We start from the raw sequence: 26262 nt of genomic DNA on the forward strand, positions 1-26262 counted from the left end.
AGGAAGTGATCCGCGATGTCTATCAGCAGCCTTCTTGTAACATTCTCGAGCCTCCTTCAAAGCCTCAATTAATTTCTCCTGAATCTATTGCAACATAGTTAATCTGTTGGCTACAGCAGGAATTGGAGTTGAGATAGGGAGATCAGGAATAAAAACTGGATGATAACCATTGTTTAAGAAAAACGGGCTTTGAGAGGTTGAGCTATGTCTAGAATTGTTATAAGAAAACTCTGCTGTGGGAAGATAGTCCACCCAGTCATCCTGAAGATAACTAACAAAACATTGAAGGTACTGTTCTAAAGTTTGATTGGTCCTCTCAGTCTAACCATTAGACTGAGGATGAAAAGCAGAAGACAGGTTGATTGCTACTCCTAAAGCTGAGCAAAAGCTTTTCCAAAACTTTGAAGTAAACTGTACTCCTCGATCTGACACAACGTCTTCAGGAATTCCATGTAGTCTGAAGACTTCTCGAACCATCAACTCTGCAGTCTGTTCCGAAGAGGGTACCCCCTTAACTGGTATAAAGTGAGCCATCTTGGTGAGGCTGTCAACGACCACCAAGATAGTGGTCATTCCTTTTGAGGGGGGTAAATCAACCACAAAGTCCATAGAAATTGACCCCCATGGTCTTGATGGGATAGGGAGTGGTTGGAGCAACCCCAAAGGAGAAGCTCGGGGTGTCTTATTGCGTGCACAGGTCAGGCACGAGGCTACAGACCTTTTAACATCTTTCTTGTACCCAGGCCACCAAAAGGAACGTGATAAAAGTTCCTCTGTTTTAGAAACTCCAAAATGTCCAGCAAGTTTTGAGTCATGACTCAACCGGGGGACTTCAACCCGAGCAGACTCAGGTACATAGAGGCAATGCGTTTTAAAGCAAAAGCCATTCTTGAACTCAAGATTGATGTCCATAGGAGGATTATTGAGGAGTGAGTCATTCTTGTAACCTTCTTTGAGAAGACTCAAGAATGCCTTTGAACTTGTGACACCTAGGAAGTTCTTTTGAGGCAGGATTGTGCATTCAGCATAGTTCTCCTGGGAAGGCCCCGACAACATCCGTGATAAGGCATCAGCCTTACCATTTCTTGACCCAGGTCTATACGAGATAATAAAATTAAATCTAGAAAAGAACAGCGACCAACGTGCTTGTCTAGAAGACAATCTTTTGGCCGAACAAATGAATTCTAGATTTCTGTGATCAGTGAGAACAGTCACAGGATGCTTAGTACCTTCCAGGAAATGCCTCCATTCGGAAAAGGCTTCCTTAATTGCCAGTAACTCCTTATTACCTAAGTCATAATTCCTCTCGGCTGAAGACATTAAACGAGAAAAGCAAGCACAAGGATGAAGCTGCATCTTTTCACCGCTTCATTGAGAAAGGATAGCAGCCACAGCAGAGTCAGAAGCATCCACTTCCACTACAAAAGGTATCTCAGGATTTGGATGTACCAATACTGGTGCAGAAGTGAACAGATTCTTTAACTTAGCAAAAGCAGCCTGAGCATTAGATGACCACACAAAGGGCACCCTTTCTTTGTCAGCTGTGTAATCAGAGCTAGCACCTTAGAGAAATTTCTTATGAATTTCCTGTAGAAATTGGCAAACCCGATGAATCTTTGAATTTCCTTAACGTTTCCAGGGACAGGCCAATCTACTACTGCTCTAATCTTCTCAGGATCCATGCTTACTCCATCTGGTGAAATAATATACCCCAGAAACTGGATCTGGGTTTGCTCAAACTCACATTTCTCCAATTTGATATAAAGTCGATTCTTTCAAGGACAGCGCAAACATGCTTGCGATGCTCCTCTAGGTTATTGGAAAAAATGAGGATGTCATCCAAATAAGCAACTACAAATTGGTCCAACAGATCTCGAAAAACATTGCTGATGAAGTGTTGAAAGGTTGCAGGGGCATTACAAAGACCAAAAGGCATAACCAAGGACTCAAAATGTCCGTATCTGGTTCTAAATGCGGTTTTCCATTCATCTCCTTGGCGGATACGAACAAGGTTATAAGCCCCCCGCAAGTCAAGCTTTGTGAAAATCTTGTCAGAACGAAGTCTTTCCAACATTTCAGAGATCAACGGGAGAGGATAACGGTTTCTAATAGTAACTTTATTCATGTGCCTGTAATCAATGTATGGACGTAAGGTAGAGTCTTTCTTTTCAACAAAGAACAAGGCTGCTCCAGCAGGGGATGTTGAGTGTCTAATAAACCCCTTCTCTAAATTCTCATCAAGCCACTCCCTGAGCACCTTTAATTTAGGTTCTGATAAATTGAATAGGCGGCCGAAAGGTATTTCTGCACCTGGGAGTAGCTCAATGGGGCAATCATATGGGCGATGGTCGGCATTCTTCTTATCACAGACATCCTGAAACTCATGGTATTGTGGAGGCAGTTTTGGATATGACTGTGCTATAACCACATCCAACTGCGTTAATCTGTGGAGAACTAGTTGGACAAGGCTCTCTACAGTATTCCTCACAAGGGGGGATGTAAAATTTATAACTCGTGCTTCCTAATTGATTGAGGGATTATGGCTGGAAAACCAAGGGATGCCCAAGATCACAGGAAATTTAGGTGACATAATTAGCTGAAAACTGATGGTCTCACGATGGTCAGCATCAAATTGGAGAACCAAAGGGACTGTTTCATGGGTAACAGGTCCTGAAGTTAAGGGTGAACCATCCACTGTCTCCATATCGACTGGGGTTAATTTATTTCTTGTCTGAATCTTATTGTTTTTGGCAAGGTCTATGTCCATAAAGTTCCCCCCTGCACCAGAGTCCAGCATAGCAGAGCAAGGAATCTCAATGCCCTCAGAGATAAGTTTAATAGGGAGGACAAAATGAGGTAGTGAAGAAGTTACTTTATTTTCTTCCTGGACCAATGGGGAGATGGACTGGCTAATGGAGTTTATTTGTTCAGGCGTGATCACATCAACCGATGCAATTGTTCTTCTAACCTTGTTAGGGCAGTTAATTGCATAATGACCAGAATCTCCACAGTAAAGACATAGGTTCTCAGAACGTCTTCTTTCTTTCTCATAAATGGAAATGGATCTCTTAATTGCATCTACCTGCATTGGCTCAGGAGTGTTAGAATTAGGAGCAACTTTAAAATCCTGCTGAACAATTGGAGTAGCAGAGAAACGCATTCCACTCTTACTTGAAAACATTCCCAGCCTCTCCTTCCTCCTTTCTGTAAGTCTCTGATCAATTCTGATACATAATTGGATGAAGGCATCAAGATCATCAGGAGTCTCAACTCTAGCGAGCTCATCCTTTACCTGTTCAGAAAGCCCTTGGCGGAACTGACTCTTTTGCGCAGCAGGGTTCCAAGTAGTATCTGCAACCCAACATCTGAATTCTGCTGTGTACTCAGCGACAGAGCATTTTTCCCTGCCTCAGACTATGCAGCTTTGCTTCAGCAGTAGCACAGCGGTTGGGATCATCAAAAACCTGATTCATTGCGGTCAAAAAGGTCTGCAGATTTTTTAAAATTGCACTGTCCTGTTCAATATATGGGGAGGCCCAAGCTAGAGCTTCTCCAGTCAGAAGTTCGAGAATCAAGGTTACCTTCCTCTTCTCAGAAGGAAATGCAGCAGGGTGTGTTTGGAAATATAAACGACACTGATTTAGGAAACCTCTGTAATGATGGTGGTCTCCATTAAACTTGGATGGTAAAGACTGAGGCATATGTGTGATGGTATCACCTCGGTCCAGTAGTAGTCTCTGCAGAGCATGAATCTCCTTCTGTTGTCTTTCCAATAGACTTTCTAGTTTATTAACTTTTTCTTGGCAGGGAACACCAAATTCTTGCAGCTCAGCAATTTGTTGCCTAAGAGGAGTCCCGATGCTTGCTATAGCGGCCTCCATGTTTTGGGCCAGAATATTTTGTCACGGTCCGGGGTTAGGCTCGAAGACCAGTAGCTATAGCAGTCGCAGGTCACACAGGAACCAGCAGGATAGGAACACTGGCAGGTCACCCAGGCAGATGACGCAGGCTTACCTGAGGTGCCGAGTCTAAGTACTAACCGGTCTTCACCAGCGCTCCTGAAGGTGGAGATGGATTTTGCTGCGTGTTAGCACCAGGTCGCGGTCCTCAAGATCGCCCCACCAGGAGGTGAGCAATTCAGAGTCCAATAGCAGATAGGGATTAAGCTGAAGCGTAGTCAAGGAGTAGCCAAAGGTCCGTAACCAGTAGTTGCAGGTTGGGATCAAGCAGAAGGGTAGTCGAGGAACAAGCCAAGTGTCGATAACGGATGATAGCAAAGATAAGGACGGTAGCAGGAGAGACAAGCGAGATATCGGCTGTTGAAGGCACAATATTCTGGCAACCAGGAACTGCAAAGACATGGCTTATAACAGGAAGTTCATGGGAGGATCAAAGGGTTCAAGGCAATAAAGATTCACAGCAGGATCATTCAAGGATTTGTCCAGGGAGCTGTCCAGCATTCCAGGTAGCTCATTGAGTAGGGCGGTACTGGACGCACAACTGTCACGCCCCCTAGACGCCGGCTTTACACACACGCGGGACGCCACGGTCTTTGCATCGGCCTTGGATGATTCTCATGTGCCTATTTACAAGTTACCCATGTAAGTGCAATTTAAATAAACCTTTGTGGAAATCAAACTGGATTACGCTATGTGCTGCTTATTTCCCTTTATATGCTCAGGACATCACGTTTGGAGTTCCTATATGATATAGAGGAATATATCTGTATACCTGTTCTTTGAAGGAGGCGATCCATTTGGATTCATTATTTAGCGCATGTGGCCGTTCCATTAAGTTGGAGGCCTAAGCTTCTGGTAAGCTGCCACTTTGCTATTTATATTCCACGGGTGCACTCCTGTCTTTATCTTTGGATTCAAGTCTTCAGGTCTATTATCACCTCTCTGGGACTTTTATTATTTATTTTTTGGATCACAATTTATCACCTTATGGACTTTGTTGTTCACCGTGTACTTAATGTCATTTATTTAACACTTCACCTTTAAGTATATGGGTTACACCATATTTAATAGCGCTGCACTACTTTTTGCTTTATACTATTGATTTTACTATTGATGAAGTGTTTTCAGCTGCTTTCACAAATATCAATCTATTTGATTATTCATTCATTCACTATTAGCGCAGGATTTTTTGTGTTTGTGAATAAAGATTCACAGCAGGATCATTCAAGGATTTGTCCAGGGAGCTTCATTGCCAGACACCATGGAAGTCCCAGGTTCAAGCCCGGGTCCTGACACAGCGTTACCAGGAGAGGCGATTGTAGGTCCCTCGTCCCAGCAGCAGACAACAGCACTGGGGGTGGAGATGGTCGTGCCCACTACCCAAGACCAGCCAGCATTAGCAGGAGAGACGATTGTAGGTTCGTTGTCCCAGAAGCAGCCAACAGCACTGGGGGTGGGCATGGTCGTGAGCACTACCCAGGACCAGCCACCATTAGCCGGAGCGGTGATTGCCTACCCAGCAGAAGAGCTGGCAGCTGGGCAGGACCCCACTGGTATCTGCCCACCAGTCCATGCAGCTTTTGGCATGGAAGAGGTGGATGGGGCCGTGGCCTCCACCCCTGGATTACAGAGATGCTGGGCAATCGGCCCAGATCCCCACCCATGCCACCCTGATTTTGCCAAAGAGTACAAGTGAAAGGGGTCATAGAAGACCTCTTAGAACGGCTGCAAAGAAGGGATGCTCAGACCAACTCAGTGAAATATAATGAAAAAACTTTATTATGGATCAGAATTGACACATGGTATAAAAATTACCCCATCTAGGGGAACATGTTGCAAAAATCAGCAGGTAAGTGAAAAAAATCAACAGAAAACATACATGACATAAAAACAATGACACACACTCACAAGGCCGGCCTCACACACACTCCAGAAGATCAAACCGGTGGGAACCTTGGCAAACCGCATATATTCCAATCGAAATTTGTGAACGCGGTGGGCTCAAGGATCCACTGGTTGGCATGCCACAGTATAGAAATCAACAGATGTAATGATGAACCAGTATGGTGACATCAAATAACAAGGGAGCATGACCATCTAATATGTTACCGTTAGTGCAACTTGATTCTACACGGCTGATATGCTAATATCAAGAGAGCCCAATGCTGGACTGTGCAGTACATGGAGAATTCCAATGTTCGACTCAGTAGCAGGCTAGACCATGACACTATGGTGATGAATACCAATAACTCTGAATTTTCAAAGTAATTTCCACCATAAATGAGAGAGTGTCTAAAGGAGTGTCTGCATACTGGGTAGATGGGATTTGATATGGAAAGTCAGTCCTGTGGTGATCAAGAGCAAATATGCTTTTGGGGGGGATGGTACAAGTTCCTCTTGTATGTGGGGCAGCAATGTCAGGCCGACAATAGTTCCTCTGGGGCAGAACGTCACTTACAGTATATAAGGAATGGAGGTGCGGGAGCAGGGGAGAGACGCAGTGCAATGTGCATCCTGCGCAGGCTCACACCAAGGTTAGGCTGAATCTTATGGAAATAGCATTGACCATAGGCCAAATGATGGCCTTCCGCTAGTTGGTGTATATTTGCTGAGTGTCCACAGGCAACCTGGTGGTCACGGCCTTTTCTCTATCCCCAATTGGTATAAAATTTATGCTCACCATGCACTAGGACCTTGTATCGGTGGACTTCTGCTTGTTTTCCCGAGTAACGTTAAGATGTGGGCCCGGCATGCAGGTATTGCTCCGGCCAGCCACGAGGAAACAGCGTGTTCCAAATTGGAGACAGGATTTCCGCACCGTGGATAGACGCTGGAGCGCATCAGTGGCTCTTCCATTGAGAAACGCTTAAAAACAACAACGCGTTTCGCGTGCGTGACGCACGCTTCGTCAGGACGTCCTGACGAAGCGTGCGTCACGCACGCGAAACGCGTTGACGTCACACGCCGGCCCCGCACAACCCGGTGAGCATAAATTTTATACCAATTGGGGATAGAGAAAAGGCCGTGACCACCAGGTTGCCTGTGGACACTCAGCAAATATACACCAACCAGCAGAAGGCCATCATTTGGCCTATGGTCAATGCTATTTCCATAAGATTCAGCCTAACCTTGGTGTGAGCCTGCGCAGGATGCAGATTGCACTGCGTCTCTCCCCTGCTCCCGCACCTCCATTCCTTATATACTGTAAGTGACGTTCTGCCCCAGAGGAACTATTGTCGGCCTGACATTGCTGCCCCACATACAAGAGGAACTTGTACCATCCCCCCCAAAAGCATATTTGCTCTTGATCACCACAGGACTGACTTTCCATATCAAATCCTATCTACCCGGTATGCAGACACTCCTTTAGACACTCTCTCATTTATGGTGAAAATTACTTTGAAAATTCCGAGTTATTGGTATTCATCACCATAGTGTCATGGTCTAGCCTGCTACTGAGTCGAACATTGGAATTTTCCATGTACTGCACAGTCCAGCATTGGACTCTCTTGATATTAGCATATCAGCCGTGTAGAATCAAGTTGCACTAACGGTAACATATTAGATGGTCATGCTCCCTTGTTATTTGATGTCACCATACTGGTTCATCATTACATCTGTTGATTTCTATACTGTGGCTTGCCAACCAGTGGATCCTTGAGCCCACCGCGTTCACAAATTTCGATTGGAATATATGCGGTTTGCCAAGGTTCCCACCGGTTTGACCTTCTGGAGTGTGTGTGAGGCCGGCCTTGTTAGTGTGTGTCTTTGTTTTTATGTCATGTATGTTTTCTGTTGATTTTTTTCACTTACCTGCTGATTTTTGCAACATGTTCCCCTAGATGGGGTAATTTTTATACCATGTGTCAATTCTGATCCATAATAAAGTTTTTTCATTATATTTCACTGAGTTGGTCTGAGCATCCCTTCTTTGCAGCCGTTCTAAGAGGTCTTCTATGACCCCTTTCACTTGTACTCTTTGGCATTGTATTTGGCTGTGGTGGCTCCCTTCATACCATTTGAGACCCATTGGATTTCCAACGAGTCTCTTAAAGGTTCTGTGTCCCGCTTATACAGGACATAGTAGTCTCATATCTTGGGTGCCCCCTCTGTTGCACCCTGATTTTGCCCCTCCAGCAACCATGGAATGCCTCTGGAGTGGATTATAGCTGGTGCCCTGCCCAGGAAGAACCCAGATATTTTATTGTTCAATGGTTTTTATTGAAGATTTTAAGTACAACAAACAAAAGGTTGCAAGAAACATTGCAAAAAATATTGTTCCAAGTAAAGAATGACATACAGAACAGCCAACCGCAGTGAATATGCGTCAATAACAACAAGATATACACAGCAAAACATGGGTTCATCATAATAACATCAGCAGGAGTCAATTCGCCATCAACAAGGTCTAAACTGAAATTCAGGGTAGAACAGGCGTAGAGAAAGGGTGGTACCATTGTGACCAGGGTTGCCACAAGGAGAGGGACTTTTGATAGTTCCCTCTACTCGAGGCAAACATCAGTTCATACATACTGTGAGTGTGCACCATATCCAGAACTTCTCGGATTGAGGGGGGTTGTGTCTGTTTCCAGTTCCTTGTAATGGTCAGTCTAGCTGCCAAGAGAACGTGGGTGACGGTGTGCCTAAGAGCTGGTGGAAACGTTTTGATTGTGAGATTAAGCAAGGCGAGAGCCGCGGTAGGTGTTACCACGGATTTCGTGATATCTGTGATCGTGTGAAAGACATCGTGCCAGTATGTACGGAGAAACGGGCAGTCCCATAAAATGTGGTAAATGTCGCCTAGGTGTCCGCAGTTCCTCCAACATAGTGGATAGGATAGCTTATAGAACTTCGCTAATTTGGTAGGCGTCAGGTGCCAGCGAAGTGTGATCTTAATTGTTTATTCCCATAAAGCCGAGCATTTGGTGTGTTTATATGCATGCCTCGGTGCTGTTTGCCATTGGGCTGTAGTGAAAGAGTGGTGTAGATCCGCCTCCCATTGAAGAAGAGGACGCAACTTGGTAAATGTGGATTTGTCTTGGATGGCCTGGTATATCAGTGATATGCCTCTTGAGGCAACGGAGGGGTTGATTAGGAAATACCATACATTGCTTGGTAATCTGTAACATGGGATTGGGATTGTAGAGAGAAGATGCTTAAGTCTGATATAGGAAAAGAGTTCAGAGGCAGGGAGATTGTATGTTTGTTGAAGGGACGGAAAGGGTTTTAGCGTCGTATTATGGAATAGATGTTGTATTGTCAGTATGCCCCGTGTCGTCCAAGCTGTGAGGGAAATATCAGGGATCAGTAGAGTGAGTGCTTCCAAAGGTATCGGTGGTGAGATCAGGTTAGGGGTTGTATCTGTCAGAGTCAGCAATTTACGCCATGCTATTAATGATGCTACCATCGGGGGAGAAAAGGATGTTGGGATTTTTGGACCATAGGGGGCGCTGAGTATCCAGGTCCGCAAGGGTATGTTAGGAGTTTGAGAGGATTCGATCTGCCCCCAGCTAGTGATGTGTGGAGAGCGGTACCAGTCTTTAAGTTGGGTTGTCAGCGTGGCAAGGTAATAATCGCGAAAATCTACATAGCCCGCCCCCCCGCGATTCTATGTTTTGGTTACGATCGAGTGTGCGAAATGTGGCTTCTTATGCTGCCACATATATGCTCGTAGAGTGGATTGTAGGGATGTGAAGTATGAGTTGGGGATAGGGATAGGTAACGTGCGGAATAAATATAGGAGTTGGGGAAGAATCATCATTTCAAACGCCGCAAGTCTACCCGACCAGGAGAATTCATGGCTTTGGAGTTTTTGAAGGTCAGAGTGCATTTTAGACAGGAAGGGGGCATAGTTCGTCTTGAAGAGGAATTTTACCGATTTGGTCAGCTGTATACCCAGGTACGGTATGGAGTGATCTGCCCATGAAAAGGGAAATTGTTGTTGGAGGATGGTTTTAGTCGTCAAGTCAAGATGTAGGTCAAGGATGACGGATTTGGTCACGTTCATTTTGTAGTATGATATGTCGCTGAACCACTTCAATATTCGATACATTTCAGGTAGGGAAGATGTGGGGTTAGTAAGCATCACTATCACGTCGTCCGCGAATAGACTGATTTTGTGGGTTACCGATCCGAGTTGAAAACCCGAGATGAGGGGATTGGAGAGTATATGGGCTGCGAGAGGTTCCATGAGGAGATTAAAGATCAAGGGGGAGAGTGGACAACCCTGACGAGTGCCATTTGTAATACCAAACGGTCTGGACGTGTATACTTTAGCTGAGGGAGTTGAATAAAGCGCAAGAACCGCCGATAATATATTACCTTGGAACCCGAACTTAAGTAGAACAGCTTTGAGATAGTCCCAATAGATCCTGTCAAACGCCTTCTCTGCATCCAAGGAAAGAAGCAGAGAAGGCGTTCGAGAGACCTCAGCATGATGGATAATATCTATCAACCTTCTGGTAGCATCCGAGGCTTGGCGGAATGGAGTAAAACCAGATTGGTCCAAGTGGACAATGGAGGGGAGAATTTTTTTGATTCTGTTAGCAACCAATTTGGTGTATATTTTTTGGTGTCAAGATTTAGGAGGAATATCAGCCTAAAATTTTGTGGAAGGGTGGGCGATTTCCCTGGTTTTGGAAGCGTGATGATCAAAGCTTGGAGCATTTCTGTTGGAAATTTAGAGGAGGAGGCCGCTTGGAGGAAGACAGGTAACAGATGAGGTGCCAGTATTGTTTGGAAGCATTTGAAGTACTCACCTGACAATCCATCAGGCCCAGGTGACTTGTTCGAAGCCAGAGTGGAGATGATGTCCACAATTTCTTGTTCCATAAACGGGGCATTTAGGATGTCCAATTGGTCCCTGGAAAGGGTGGGGAGAGAAACAGCAGCCAGGAACGCATCAATTTCCTCTGGAGAGGGTTGGTGCGTCCCCTGGTCGCATTTTATGTTATATAGATTCTCATAATAGGCACTAAATGCGTCGGCTATGTCTTGTGGGTTGTATTCCTTCCTAGAGGTGGAAGGGTTGTGTAGATATTCGATTCTGGATTTTACTCTTTGTCCCTTAATTTTTTGTGCCATGCTCTTCCAGGTTTTATTGGAGGTGGCGTAAGAAACAGCTTTACACCAGCGGTGGAACCGCTCAAAGTCCACCAACAATAAAGACCGCAGCTCCTGTCTCATTGCAGTGAGTTTTATCTTACTGTCATGATCAGGATTAGCTTCATATCACATTCTTCATATCTAGGTCAGCTATAGAAGAAAGGAGAGAGTCCATGCGGGTAGATCTCTTTCTCTTCTCCCTAGAACCCGCCTGAATCAACAATACTCTTACAAACGCTTTGTGAGCATTCCACACCACAGCCGGGTCGGACACCAAATTCTGATTGGTGACAAAAAATTGTCGGAGTTGGTCGGAGATGTGTTTTACAACTTGGGAATGTTGTAACAGGAAGTTATTAGTACGCCACACAAAGTGAGACTGTTGGGGTGATTTGTCTGACAGGGTGAGTGTCAGTGGGGCATGGTCCGACCAGGCTATCGTATGTGTTATGGCTTGGTGAGAAGTATGTGAAATCACGTTCTTCAGCATGTTGACATCTCCACGCATCGTGAAGGTCATAGGAGTGGATCAATGTTTTCAAGCGGGAGCCATGGCGTTTGGAAGGGGCAGTGGAGTCTAAAGAGGCGTCAGGAATGGTGTTAAAGTCACCACACACGATAAGATGTCCTTTTTGAATCTTGGTGGCAGTTTTGAGGACTTTGGAGATGAAAGGCATCTGTCGCTGGTTGGGCGCAAATAAATCGAGAATTGTATAGTGCACATTGTTTATGGAACAAACAAGGATAAGGTAACGGCCTTCTACATCCGTGAGTCGAGTTGGTGGAAAGAGACAGAGTCCCTAACGGCTATAATCACACCTCATTTTTTGGCCATGTAGCATGAATGAAATACACAGGGAAAGCTTTTATGTCGACAGTAAGGTAGCGGTGTTTGAGAGAAATGGGTCTCTTGTACACATATAATGTCACTCTTGTGGACATTGGCAGTAGACCATAATGATTTCCGCTTGGCCGGGTGGTTTAACCCCCTTGCGTTAATGGACATTACTGTGAGCGGCATGTTCTGGATATGAGGAGCTGGGATTAGTGGCAGAGGTACTCACACTTTAGACGATTTGACACCAAACGAGCAGGCAGTGTACGTATGGCTGCGGGTCTGACAAGGGCCTGAGTGGCTGGAGAAGCGTCGTCAACTGAAGATCTGGAACAATAAAATGAACACCAGTATCCACAACTACAAACAAACAACAAAAAGAAAAATTGTAGCTGCAATTCAAACGAGAAGAAAAATGTGGTACAGAGCAGGCGCTCGTGTATCCGCTGCTGTTAGGTGGAAAGGTGGCAGAGGTGCTGCAAGGTTTGAAAGTCCACCTGAAGAATGGAAGGCACCGGTAGGGGACACAGACGTGGTGTGCTACCAGTGAATTGGGGGAAAGAGTCTTACAGCAGAGCTCTGAGAGGAGAACAGAGGAGAGAGTCGATGCATTGTGGGGCCCGCTGCGCACGGCATTCACGGGCGCTGGTGAGAGTTCCCAGTTTGGTGGTACCTGGACTGCCTGGTTCCCGCGGCCATAGTCTGCATCGGTTCATCCCTGGGAGGGGTGGGTATAATTCCCCATGAGTTGAGCAGCCGCATGCCATTGTGCATAGAGGAAATAGTGTGGGGGACCCATTTTTTGTGACTAAAATAGTTGCCGGATACCGCCATTTATATGGGATGTTGTGATTCATCAAGGCTTTAGTGATGGAGCTAAGTTGTCTCCTCAGTTGGAGCGTGTATTTAGAAAGATCCGCAAATAACTGTATACCCTCATAAGGAGCTGGGAGCGTGCATTGAAGTCGTGAGGCAGCCAGGAGATGGTCCTTAGTTTGGTAAAAATGTACCCTCATAAGCGTGTCTCGTGGTACTGAGTCAGCAAGATGAGAAGCCTTAAGTAGCCTGTGAATACGATCTATAGTGAGATCCATAGCAGAGCAGTCAGGGAGCATGGTGTAATGTTCTGGTACCTTTGGGTACCCTAATTACTCTTTCATAAGTGTATGCGCCCCACCATTCTCTTTTGGTAAGGTGCGCATACACCTTTAAGACTGATGCTGTCATCACTGAGCGCCGGACTGGATGGCTATTTAGATCGCCGGCTCTCACTCACATGTGTTCGTTCAAACTGCTTTGTGCCTTGATGCTAACCTGTCTTGAAGCTCTCATGCTTGCAAGCATACCTCGCTGTCGGAACCACGCTGCGCTGATCCCTGTATCCCGCTACCGGATCATCCGCTCTTGCCGAACCTCTCCTCTGCTACATTGCTATTAGTGATAAGTACCCCACAGGGGAAACCTCTATAACCTTCATACTAAAGCTTACACTATCTAGCTCTGCATACTAAGGACTATTACTACATCTGCATTATCTAAGATTGCTAGCTCTTGAGCCTACTACCACCTGTTCTTGCACTGGGTTGATCTCTCTTGTATGTCCACCTGCTACTCTGTCATCTGCTACCATACATGATTGCTAAACCTATCTGCATCCCATCTGCTACTATCTTACTTTCAAGAACATTTCCTTTCAAGTGTCTGTCATCTACCATCTCTACCCAACCTATCTCTTCAGCCTATCACCACTGTGTTACTATATACATAAGTCACTCTAGGAAACATCTTATTGAGTGTGTGTATTTACTTGCTGAATTGAGATCATCCACACATGATGAGTCATTGGGAGTTGGGATTGGTGTCTCAGCGTTTCTCTACATGACTACTGAAGTGGAATATTTCTGCAGCTGAAAATCCACATCATACATAAAACGCAGGAGCGTTACAGATTGAATGAACCACAAATGGATTCAGCAGAAATAACACAGATGACACAATTAAAACAGCAAGTAACTGCGTTAATACACGCACTTGCTGAATTAAAAGAAGACAATCAGGCTCTGTCGCAGCAGGTAATTAGACTGACACAACTTACCACTGCTCAGTCCCCTGAACCCAAAATAAATCCTCCTTTGGTATTTACAGGCGATCGCAAAAGATTTCGCGAATTTAAAAACGCATGTGAGTTACTTTTCTTGCTAAAACCCCGTACCTACCTTACTGATCACATTAAGGTTTGTACTATTATTTCTTACCTAACAGGCTATCCTCGGGCCTGGGCAGACTCTCTTTTTGAGAAAAGCGACCAGCTTCTCAACTCCTATGCCTTGTTCCTAGCAGAACTCACTAGCCTATATGATGATCCCAATAGGCAGAGTACTGCCGATCTTCAACTAAGATCCTTGAAACAAGGTAGGAGACCTGTAGAAGACTTTGTCGCAGAATTCAAGAGATGGACCCTTGATTCAGAATGGAATGATGCATCTCTGAAAACCCAATTTAGGCTTGGCCTATCAGAGGCCGTTAAAGACGAGCTCGCCCGAGCGGATCTGCCAAAAACCCTGGATGCATTGATACAACTCAGTATCACCATAGATAGAAGACTACGAGAAAGAAAGGCTGAGAAAATGGGAATGCCATTATCCAGTTCTTCTCGGATTTCGGCCGTTGACCCCGTTCCTATGGAGGTAGGAACCATACGCCCACCTCTATCAACTATGGAAAGAGCCAAAAGACGATCTGGTAATCTCTGCTTGTACTGTGCATCCCCGGATCACAAGATAAACGTCTGTCCCCTAGTCTACAAAAAGAAGGGTGAGTGTTCACATGTCCTCCTAGGGGGATTGACAACTTCAATCACTAACCCTTACCTTTCTGTTTGCTTGACATTACAGTGGGACCAGAACAGGATTACTACTAAGGCCATGATTAACACAGGATCTTGTGGAAATTATATTGACATACGTTTTGCTGCTTTAAATAAAGTTCCTATTATTTCTTAACTTAAACCTGTCTCAATGAGTCTTATTAACGGTGTTCCTTTATCCTCTGGTCCGATCACTGATCAGACACAGGCACTCCTAGTCACTACTAACGGGTCTCATATGGAGACCACTACCTTCGATCTAATACCTTCACCCCACTTTCCCATTGTGTTGGGACTTCCCTGGTTGCACACACATCAACCAACCATAGATTGGAAGGAACGGACCCTGGCCTTCCTCTCTTGCTATTGCGAGGGTACGTGTAACCTCCCGTCTTTCGGGAAGATCCTGTCTGTGGTGACAGATGAGATTGCACCACTATGTTATCAGGATCTCTCTGAGGTTTTTCTTGAGAAAAATGCTCAAGCACTACCTCCCCATCGAGACTATGATTGTAGCATTGATCTACTCCCAAATAGCAAATTGCCGTTCGGTCATGTTTATCCTCTTTCACAGGATGAACTTTCCCATCTCAAAGACTATTTGGATGAGAATTTGAAGAAAGGTTTTATTAGACCTTCCACTTCTTCCACAGCAGCAGGACTCTTTTTTCCGCAATAAGGACTCAAGTCTCAGGCCTATCATCGACTATAGGCAATTGAATGCTATTACAATAAAAGATCGCTATCCTCTACCGCTTATCCCTGAGCTCATTGAGCAGGTGCGTGGAGCTACCTATTTTTCAAAATTGGACCTGAAAGGAGCAAACAATCTCATTCGAATCCGTGATGGACACGAGTGGAAGACTGCATTCAGAACCAGATACGGATTGTTCGAATATCTTGTAATGCCATTCGGGCTATGCAACGCCCCTGCAGTTTTTCAACGATTTATAAACAATATTTTCAGAGACTTACTAGATGTCTGTGTTGTGGTATATCTGGACGATATACTTATATATTCACGATCCCTGTCTGAACACATAAGACATGTAAGACTAGTATTATCGAGATTGCTTGCACACAACCTTTATGTGAAACTGAAAAAATGCTTGTTTCATAAAGAAGAGGTACTGTTTCTAGGCTACATCATATCCAAAACAGGAATCGAGATGGACATGAGTAAGATATCCTGCATTCAGGATTGGCCTACACCAACCACACGCAAGGCGCTACAGCGATTCCTTGGATTTTCGAATTTCTACAGGAAGTTCATCAGAAACTTCTCTGCCATTGTGAGACCCCTCACACAGCTCACTAGCATTAAAAAAACATTCAAATGGTCAGATGAAGCAAATAAAGCTTTTCACCTGTTAAAGACAAGGTTTACTTCTGCTCCCATACTACGCCATCCAGACCCATCCCTCCAATACATTCTGGAAGTAGATGCGTCAAACATGGCAGTAGGAGCAATACTCTCCCAACGACCAACTCACACTTCACCACTTCATCCAGTCGCCTTTTTTTCTAAATCCCTAAGCAGTCCAGAGATAAATTACCCCGTGGGTGAAAAGGAACTGCTTGCTATAAAATTGGCTCTGGAGAATTGGCGACATCTACTCGAAGGCACCCAATTACCAATACTTATATACACGGACCATAAAAATCTCCAATATCTTCAGACTAACAAAACTCTCTCTCACCGACAGGTACGATGGTCACTATTCTTTCTAAGGTTTAACTTCCTAGTGACCTACACACCTGCAGATAAGAACAAAAAGGCGGATGCACTATCACGACTGAAGCCCCGTACACACGTACCGATGGTCGGCTTACAAATGTTCCTCTTTTCTCCCCGGGATGTCGGTGTCTGCTGAAAAGTGCAAAGACAGCACAAGGACAGCACAAGAATTTTGTCCGCCGACTGCAGAAGTGATGTCATGTAATGGTTAACTTTCCCTGTGTTTTCTATTTTCTGAGCATGCCCAGTCTTGCAAATCTGCGGTCTGTCGGCCGAATTGTGTACTGACAGGCGAACAATCGTCCGTTCTGGTGTCGGCATACAAATATTTTCATGTTTGCACGAAAGACTTTTGTCCGCGGATTGTGCGCAGACATCTGTCGGAGGCACCATACTAACACGCGTACAATCGGCAGATCCTTCGTCCACCGACGTTTGTATGCCGACGATCGGTACGTGTGTACGGGCCTTAACTGAAGAAAACTACTTTGAAATCCCTTCCGTTCCTATAATACCTCACAAACGCATTATTGGAGTTGTCCGTTCCTTGAAGGAAGAGGTTTTGCATGGTATAAGTTTGGATTCACCCCCACCACAACTAAATACTGATGCAGAAGGCTTCCTCTACTACAACGACAAACTTTACATACCACCTACCATACGCACCAAGATCTTGGAATTATCGCATGATGTGCCTATGGCAGGACATATGGGTATAAAAAAAGATTCTTAATCTGATTACCAGGCAATTCTGGTGGCCTGACATGAAAACATCTATACAAAAATTTGTCTCTTCATGCAATGTCTGTGCCAGGTCCAAAATTGACACTACGAGACCATCCGGTCTACTATGCAGTCTACCAATACCCCAAACTCCATGGGAAGTTGTGTCCTTGGACTTTATAGTGGAATTGCCTCCTTCCAAAGGATTTAATACCATCTTAGTGTCAGTGGACCATCTGACAAAAATGGCACATTTCATTGCTATTCGCAGACTACCTTCGTCCAAACAAACGGCAGAATTTGCCTACAACAACGCAACCCACAGTACAACCAAGCAGAGTCCGTTCTACTTGAACTATGGGTTTCATCCCTCTATTCTTCCACCACACATCCTTCCTTCAAATAACCCAGTAGCCTCAGACTATCTTACCCAAATAAAGGACTCTCTGGGTTTGCTTAATACTACCATTGCACACGCTCATAGTCAACAAAAGAAGTACTATGATCTTCGCAGAAGACCTTCTCCTCAGTACGCTATCGGGGACCTCGTTTGGCTCTCAACAAAAAATTTAAGACTGAAAATCCCTAGCAAAAAGCTTGGACCTCTGTTCTTGGGACCTTTCCCAATCAAGAAACTTATTGGAAAAGCTGCAGTACAGCTTACATTGCCAATAGACCTCAAAATACATCCCATTTTTCATGTGTCGCTACTGAAGCCCCATGTTCCTGACCAAGGAATAAGGCCTACTATCCCACCTCCTCCTCCTGTACAAGTTGAAGGTGGAGAAGAATATGAGATAAAAGAGATTCTGGATTCTCGTATCCACAGAGGAAGACTTCAGTACTTGGTTCGATGGAAGAACTATGGGCCCCAAGACGACACCTGGCTAAACACCTCTGACATACGTGCCTCTAGATTAATCCGCAATTTTCATGCGAAGTACCCAGACAAACCAGCTCCAGAGGCCTTCAGGAGCCGGCCTTAAGGGGGGGTACTGTAATGTTCTGGTACCTTTGGGTACCCTAATTACTCTTTCATAAGTGTATGCGCCCCACCATTCTCTTTTGGTAAGGTGCGCATACACCTTTAAGACTGATGCTGTCATCACTGAGCGCCGGACTGGATGGCTATTTAGATCGCCGGCTCTCACTCACATGATGCTAACCTGTCTTGAAGCTCTCATGCTTGCAAGCATACCTCGCTGTCGGAACCACGCTGCGCTGATCCCTGTATCCCGCTACCGGATCATCCGCTCTTGCCGAACCTCTCCTCTGCTACATTGCTATTAGTGATAAGTACCCCACAGGGGAAACCTCTATAACCTTCATACTAAAGCTTACACTATCTAGCTCTGCATACTAAGGACTATTACTACATCTGCATTATCTAAGATTGCTAGCTCTTGAGCCTACTACCACCTGTTCTTGCACTGGGTTGATCTCTCTTGTATGTCCACCTGCTACTCTGTCATCTGCTACCATACATGATTGCTAAACCTATCTGCATCCCATCTGCTACTATCTTACTTTCAAGAACATTTCCTTTCAAGTGTCTGTCATCTACCATCTCTACCCAACCTATCTCTTCAGCCTATCATCACTGTGTTACTATATACATAAGTCACTCTAGGAAACATCTTATTGAGTGTGTGTATTTACTTGCTGAATTGAGATCATCCACACATGATGAGTCATTGGGAGTTGGGATTGGTGTCTCAGCGTTTCTCTACATGACTACTGAAGTGGAATATTTCTGCAGCTGAAAATCCACATCATACATAAAACGCAGGATCGTTACACATGGCCGCCATGAGGGAGCTAGCATATTTGTGAAGTTCACTTTGAGGGACAGACTCAGGGATGCCGCGCAGCTTGACATTGTTGCGTCTAGATCGGTCCTCTAAGTCAGCCAATTTAGCTTTAATCCACTGTTGTTCATCCCTATTGTCATCGCAGGTGTCTATGATGTCATTAATGGTATCAGTACAATCAGCCATCTGTGATTCCACAGAAGTAAGTCTGCGATCCATCCCCTGCACATCAGATGCAATTTTGCCAAACAGGGAGGTCAGATTTTGAAATAGGGAAGATTGGAAGGATAGCAACATGTCCTTCAAAGTAGTGTCTACCACAGGCTGGCCAGTAGTTGGGAAGTCTGCAAATGAAGCCTGCAAGGAGGGGGCTGAGAGGAGGTTAGTGTCCTGGCTGCTATGAGGGAGACATGAGGGCTGCAGCTCCAGCCTCATGCGGGCTTTCGCAGGGCTGGAAGAGGCTGGGGAGTATGCTCCAGGTCCAGTAGGGGAAGATGGGGAGGTCTGGGGCGGCATTACCTCTGAGGGATCCCGGATGTCCTCCAATTGTTGTGAGGAGATGAAGGCCGCGGGAGTGCCGGCGCCATCTTGGCGGGAAGCGGCTCGCTGCGGGGGCCTGGAGAAGAAGGCCGTAAGCTTTTGCGGCCGATGGTTATCCTTCCTCTTGCGGGACATAATGTGCAGGCAGACCACGGGAAGCTCTGGAGCCGGTTTGAGCGGTGGAACGAGCGCTGGCGGGTCCGTCGTCGTTGATAATCCTCCGCTGTCCTCACAGAGAAAAGGCTTAAGCGGCCATCTCTGGTGCCGGCAAGCCACGCCCCCCCAGAACCCAGATATTTTAATTGGGACGTAGGGCAGGAAGCCCTCTGGAGCATGGCACAGCGTGGCAAAAGACACCAGACTAACACAGACCCAAAACAGTTGGAGGTCTCGGGTCTGGATAGTCTCCCCAGGAGGAGGGAGATATGTGAAGAACGCCCATTTGCTGGGACGTTCGTCACGGGTTACTGGAGGAGTGTGGAGGCCAGCCTCCTGCCCATGGACTATGGGCCCTGGCTTATAGGGGAGTGCACCTCTGTGTGGGGGTATATGCTGGAGGACCATGGGAGTAGTGGTGCTTTGGACTCAAATCCATGTCACCCCAAGATACAGACTCAGACTGGGATCAATGTTACAGGCCTAAAGCTGCCTGTTGCAGCAGAGGACTTCTCCACACATTGAGAGACTAAAGAGATGCTAATGACGTCAACCTCAGCTATTGTCTACTGTGGGGATGTGTATTGACATTTATAGTAAGGTGTTTTGAAAACGAAGACAGGCAGTCTGCGAGCCTACGTCTTCTGCTGTCATCTGTTTAGAGGTGGTTTTGTCTGTACACCTCTAGGAAAACGTATTTGGCTTTGTTTTGGGGGCTTGTTGTTTGTTGAAGTAATTATGATAATGTTGCAGTCTCATTCACCTATTGTCTCTTTCCAGATGACCAATGTATGTTGACTATGTTCTGTACGCAATTGCATTTGCATATGATAATGAAATCAAACACATGAGATTGTATATATTGGAAGCGAGTTGTTGAATAAAGTGTCTTTTTGTTTTACCCTTCTTCAAGCTTAGGCTGATGTTTGGGGGGGGGGGATTGAGGGGCCAGGTCACTGCATCATGTGAGATTCTGGAGACCTAAGACAGAAATACTTGGTCCAAGTATTGGGGATCTGTTACACCACCTTCTCTGAGTAATTAGGCTGCTGGCAGGCAGTGGCAGAACTACCAGGGTTGCAGCAGTCACACTTGTGACTGGGCCCTGGTGTTCTGCCACTGTAGAGGGGGCCATAGATGTTTTGAAACTACATTTCCCATGATGCTCATGCACTCTGCAGTGTAGTTGAGCATCATGGGAAATGTAGTTCCAAAACATCTGGATTACCAAGGTTCGCCATCACTGCGCTATACGGCGGAGAGGGGAGGGGCCTCTGACCCAGGCAGGTATAAGCTTCAGTGTACAAGAGAGTGTAGCTGCTGATAGCCCCCCTCCACTGCATAGTGAACTGCAGCTAAAGTAAACTGAGGTGCAGGGGGAGATGCTGCGGTCTACTAAATACAGACGGATGGGGTTCCGTGACAGTCAGAAGGAAATGGACCCCATAGAGAGCAGCAGGTTGTGTCTGCTCTGCGTCAGCGGAGTGGAGATGGACCTGTAATCCGTTTGCTCAGTTGGGTTCATCAGAGAGATCCCCTGCTAGCAAGCGGATCCTGCTGCCAGGTCTGCCCCGTTTGAAAGGGGCCATAGGGGTGTGCGGGTTGCCAAGTCCACTTACTGCGGTATACAATGGTATGCTGGAGGGATACAGAGAATGCTGGGGGGTGCAGAGGTGTGTCTGTCTGTCGGGGGGGTTGTTTACCGAGGTGTGGGGGGCGCAGAGATGTGAAGGAGAGTACATACATGTGCTGGGGGGTGTTGAGGTGTGCTGGGGAATACAGAGGATGCTGGGAGCTGCAAATGTGTGTGTATGTAGGGTGGAGGGGGGTGCGTGATGTGTGGTGGGGGGGGGGGGTACAGAGGTGTGCTAGGGGTACAGGGGTTATTTGGGAGGTACAGGGATGTGTAGGGGTATAGAGGCGTGCTGAGGGGTAAAGAGGCATTCCAGGGGGTGTAGAGATGTGTAAGGTAAGGGTATGTAAGGGAACCACGACCATTTTAAATGGCCTATTTAAGATACATTTTCTGCCTACAATGGCTGGCTGAGCACATATACCAAAAAAAAGGTGTCCCTGAAAATGTTGGGGAAAGGTTGGCAACTATGCAGGAAGGGGTCCCGCTGCAGGATATGTGAAAGGGTCCTGCTGTGGGACCACAATAAAGGGCCCAGCGATGGGAGTAAAGGGCCCTGGATCACTGAGAAGGGCCCCGAGACAAGTGGCAAGAGCCCAGGGACTGGGTCATGGTTTCTTGCTCTGGGGCCCTGAAGGTTCTAGTTAGGCCTCTGCTGGGAGATATATAATCCCGCCCTTAACTGATGTTCAGTGCTTAAGTGTCCTTCCTGTGAGCCATGTCCCTGCCCGATCCTGTTCTTGTACCTGATCCTTGTACCCTGCTCCCCTTGTTTCCTGTCTCAATCCTGACCTTGCCCTCCTCATGTTTACTCTCTCCATTACTTGTCAGCAATATTCCCTGTCTTCTGTCACAAATAGTGCATAATACAAAACCTCCTCTGAGTGCATCTTGCAGCGATTAGCAAATGGTGAGACCAGTTGCTTCCTGATTCCCAGGTGCAGCCAATCTGATTGTTAGTGGCTGCAGTGTTATGTAAGGGAAACCACATGGCGGTATCCAGCAAGCATGACCAGATCAGTGGCTTGTACCTTAAGGCAGTGGTCCTCAACCCTGGCCTACAGGGCCCACTAACAGGCCAGGTTTGCAAGATAACTGAAATACATCCCAGGTGATATAATTTGCTGCTCAGTGATTGCAGTACTCTAGTCTGCATCTCCCCAAGGTAATACTTAAAATCTGGCCTGTTAGTGGGCCCTGAGGACCGGAGTTGAGGACCACTGCCTTAAGGGAACCAGGCTGATTAAGGTTAAATTAAGATTATTAACATACAGCTGCAAGAAAAAGTATGTGAACCCTTTGGAATGATATGGATTTCTGCACAAACTGGTCATAAAATGTGATCTGATCATCATCTAAGTCACAACAATAGACAATCACAGTCTGCTTAAAATAATAACACACAAAGAATGAAATGTTGGCATGTTTTTATTGAACACACCACAGTGCAGGTGGAAAAAGTATGTGAACCCTTACATTTAATAACTGGTTGAACCTCCTTTGGCAGCAATAACTTCAACCAAACGTTTCCTGTAGTTGCAAATCAGACTTGCACAACGGTTGGAGTAATTCTTGACCATTCCTCTTTACAGAACTGTTTCAGTTCAGCAATATTCTTGTGATGTCTGGTGTGAATCGCTTTCTTGAGGTCATGCCACAGCATCTCAATCAGGTTGAGGTCAGGACTCTGACTGGGCCACTTCAGAAGGCATATTTTCTTCTGTTTAAGCCATTCTGTTGTTGATTTACTTCTATGCTTTGGGTCATTTTCCTGTTGCAACACTCATCTTCTGTTGAGCTTCAGCTTTACATAGTTACATAGTTAGTGAGGTTGAAAAAAGACATCAGTCCATCCAGTTCAACCTATGATGCGTGTGTGTGTTTGCTTTTAACCGTACATTGTATACCCCTGTATGTTGTGGTCTTTAAGGTGTCCATCTAATAGTTTTTTGAAACTATCAATGCTCCCTGCTGATACGACTGCTTGTGGAAGAGAATTCCACATCCTTACCGCTCTTACAGTGAAGAACCCCTTACGCACTTTAAGGTTAAACCGCCTTTCCTCTAGTTTTAGTGAGTGGCCACGTGTCTTATTGTATCTCCTCTCTCTGGATAGTTTGTTCCTTATGCTCGGGTCACCAGTACAGTATTTGTACATTGATATCATATCCCCCCTCAATCGTCTTTTCTCCAGAGAGAAAAGGTTCAGTGCTTGTAGTCTTTCCTCATAGCTGATGTCCTCCATTCCCCTAATTATTTTTGTTGCCCTTCTCTGGACTTTCTCCAGTTCCAGCACATCCTTCCTGAGGACCGGTGCCCAGAACTGGACAGCATACTCCAGATGTGGCCAGACCAGAGTCTTGTAGAGTGGGAGAATAATCTCTTTATTTCTGGAGTGAATCCTCTTTTTTATACATCCCAGTATTCTGTTGGCTTTGCTTGCGGCAGCTTGGCATTGCATGCCACTGTCAAGCTTGTTGTCTACCAGTACCCCCAAGTCCTTTTCCATCCTAGACTCACCCAGAGGTTCCCCCCCTAGTGAGTAGCTTGCTTTCTGGTTTCTGGCCCCCAAGTGCATTACTTTACATTTTTCAACATTAAACCTCATCTGCCATGTAGTTGCCCACCCCGTTATTTTGTTCAGGTCTGCTTGCAAGGTTTCCACATCCTGCATAGAAGATATTGGCATGCCTAGTTTAGTATCATCTGCAAAAACTGAGATTGTACTAGATATCCCCTCCTCTAGATCATTTATGAATAAATTAAACAGGATTGGTCCCAGGACAGAACCCTGGGGGACCCCACTTTCCACACCCGCCCAATCTGAGTACTCCCCATTAATCACCACCCTCTGTACTCTCCCCTGGAGCCAGTTCTCTATCCAGGTACTCACCTTATGGTCCATACCTACCTTCCTTAGTTTGTACAGTAATCGTTTGTGGGGAACGGTGTCAAAGGCCTTTGCAAAGTCCAGATACACCACATCCACAGGCTTACCTTTATCTAGGTGGCAGCTCACTTCATCGTAGAAGGTTAATAGATTGGTTTGGCACGAACGATTTTTCATGAATCCATGCTGATTACTACTTATAATACCGTTTTCATTACTAAAGTCTTGTATGTGGTCCCTTAACATCCCCTCCAAAATTTTGCAGACTACTGATGTTAGGCTGACCGGCCTATAGTTACCCGGGATATATCTCGGCCCCTTTTTAAATATTGGTACAACGTTGGCTTTTTTCCAATCAGCTGGCACCATACCCGTCTGTAAACTATCCTTAACCACTTCCTTACCGAGTCATGTAAAATGACGTCGGCAAAGTGGTTGTCTAGATCCGGGCCGCCGTCATATGACGTCGGCCCGTTCTAGCTGCTACTGCGCGCCCCCGGCGGCGCGCAGCGGCGCGATCAGGGATGAGGCTCGTCCCTCGGACATAGCCCATCACTGATCAAGGTAAACAGCCAATAGAAATTGGCTGTTTACCACGTGATCGGCTGTGTCAATCACAGCCGATCACATGAGCGGCTCCAGCACGAGCCGCTCGTTCTCTCTGCAATGCGCGCCCCCGGGGGCGCGCAGAGCAGCGATCGGGGACGAGGCTCGTCCCTCGGACAGAGTCGATCCCCGATCTAGGTAAAGAGCCAATGAAATTGGCTCTTTACCACGTGACCGGCTGTGTCGAATCACAGCCGGTCACAAATGTCAACAGAGAACACGGTAACTAGCTGTCACCGTGTTCTCCTCCTCACACACTGATCCTGTGTGAGGAGGAGATTGTGGTAACAGCTAGTTACCAAGTACAGTGCACCCCAAACACACTGATTGCCCCCCCCCCCAATAAAGAGCACCTGTCACTAGCCCATCAAAGTACCCGAGTACCTGTCATCAGGTACTCAGATGACAGGTACTCGGGTACTCTGATGGGCTGGTGACAGGTATTCGGGTACTCTGATGACAGGTACTCGGGTACTCTGATGACGGATACTCTGATGACAGGTACTCGGGTACTCTGACGGGTACTCGGGTACTCTGATGACGGGTACTCGGGTACTCTGATGACAGGTACTCGGGTACTCTGATGACAGGTACCCGGGTACTCTGATGACAGGTACTCGGGTACTCTGATGACGGGTACTCGGGTACTCTGATGACGGGTACTCGGGTACTCTGATGACAGGTACTCGGGAACTCTGATGACAGGTACTCGAGTACTCTGATGACGGGTACTCGGGTACTCTGACAGGTACTCGGGTACTCTGATGACAGGTACTCGGGTACTCTGATGACAGGTACTCGGGTACTTTGAGTACCTGTCAACGGAGTACCCGTCATCAGAGTACCTGAGTACCTGTCACCTACCCATCAGAGTACCCGAGTACCTTCCACCTGCTCATCAGAGTACCTGACGCCTGAAGTACCCAAGTACTTGCCGCCTGCTCATCAGTACCCATCACTACTCATCAGTACTCATCAGTACCTATCACGTATCAGTACTGATCATCAGTACCCATCAGTACAGTATCACCTATCAGTACTACTCATCAGTACCTATCACCTGCCTGTCACCTGCCCATCAGAGTACCCGAGTACCTGTCACCTGCCTATCGGAGTACCCGAGTACCTGCCACCTGCTCATCAGTACCAGAGTACCTGTCACCTGCCCAACAAAGTACCCGAGTACCTGTCACCCTTCATACAGCCACCATGTCCAAGTCCAAAAAGGTTTATATACGTCGTCCGTTTAAACCTAAATACCGGTGTTATGGTAGCAGATAGCTGCCATAACCCTGGTATTTTTTTAAACGGTGGACGGTTGGCTTTCCGATAAGGGTGGTCCCAGCGGCGGATTCGCCGTGGGATCACCCTTCCGGGATGGCGGAATAGGCGCCCCCCCCC

This window comes from Pelophylax lessonae, assembly GCF_965119305.1.
Source record: "Pelophylax lessonae genome assembly, chromosome: 1".
Classification (NCBI taxonomy): domain Eukaryota; kingdom Metazoa; phylum Chordata; class Amphibia; order Anura; family Ranidae; genus Pelophylax; species Pelophylax lessonae.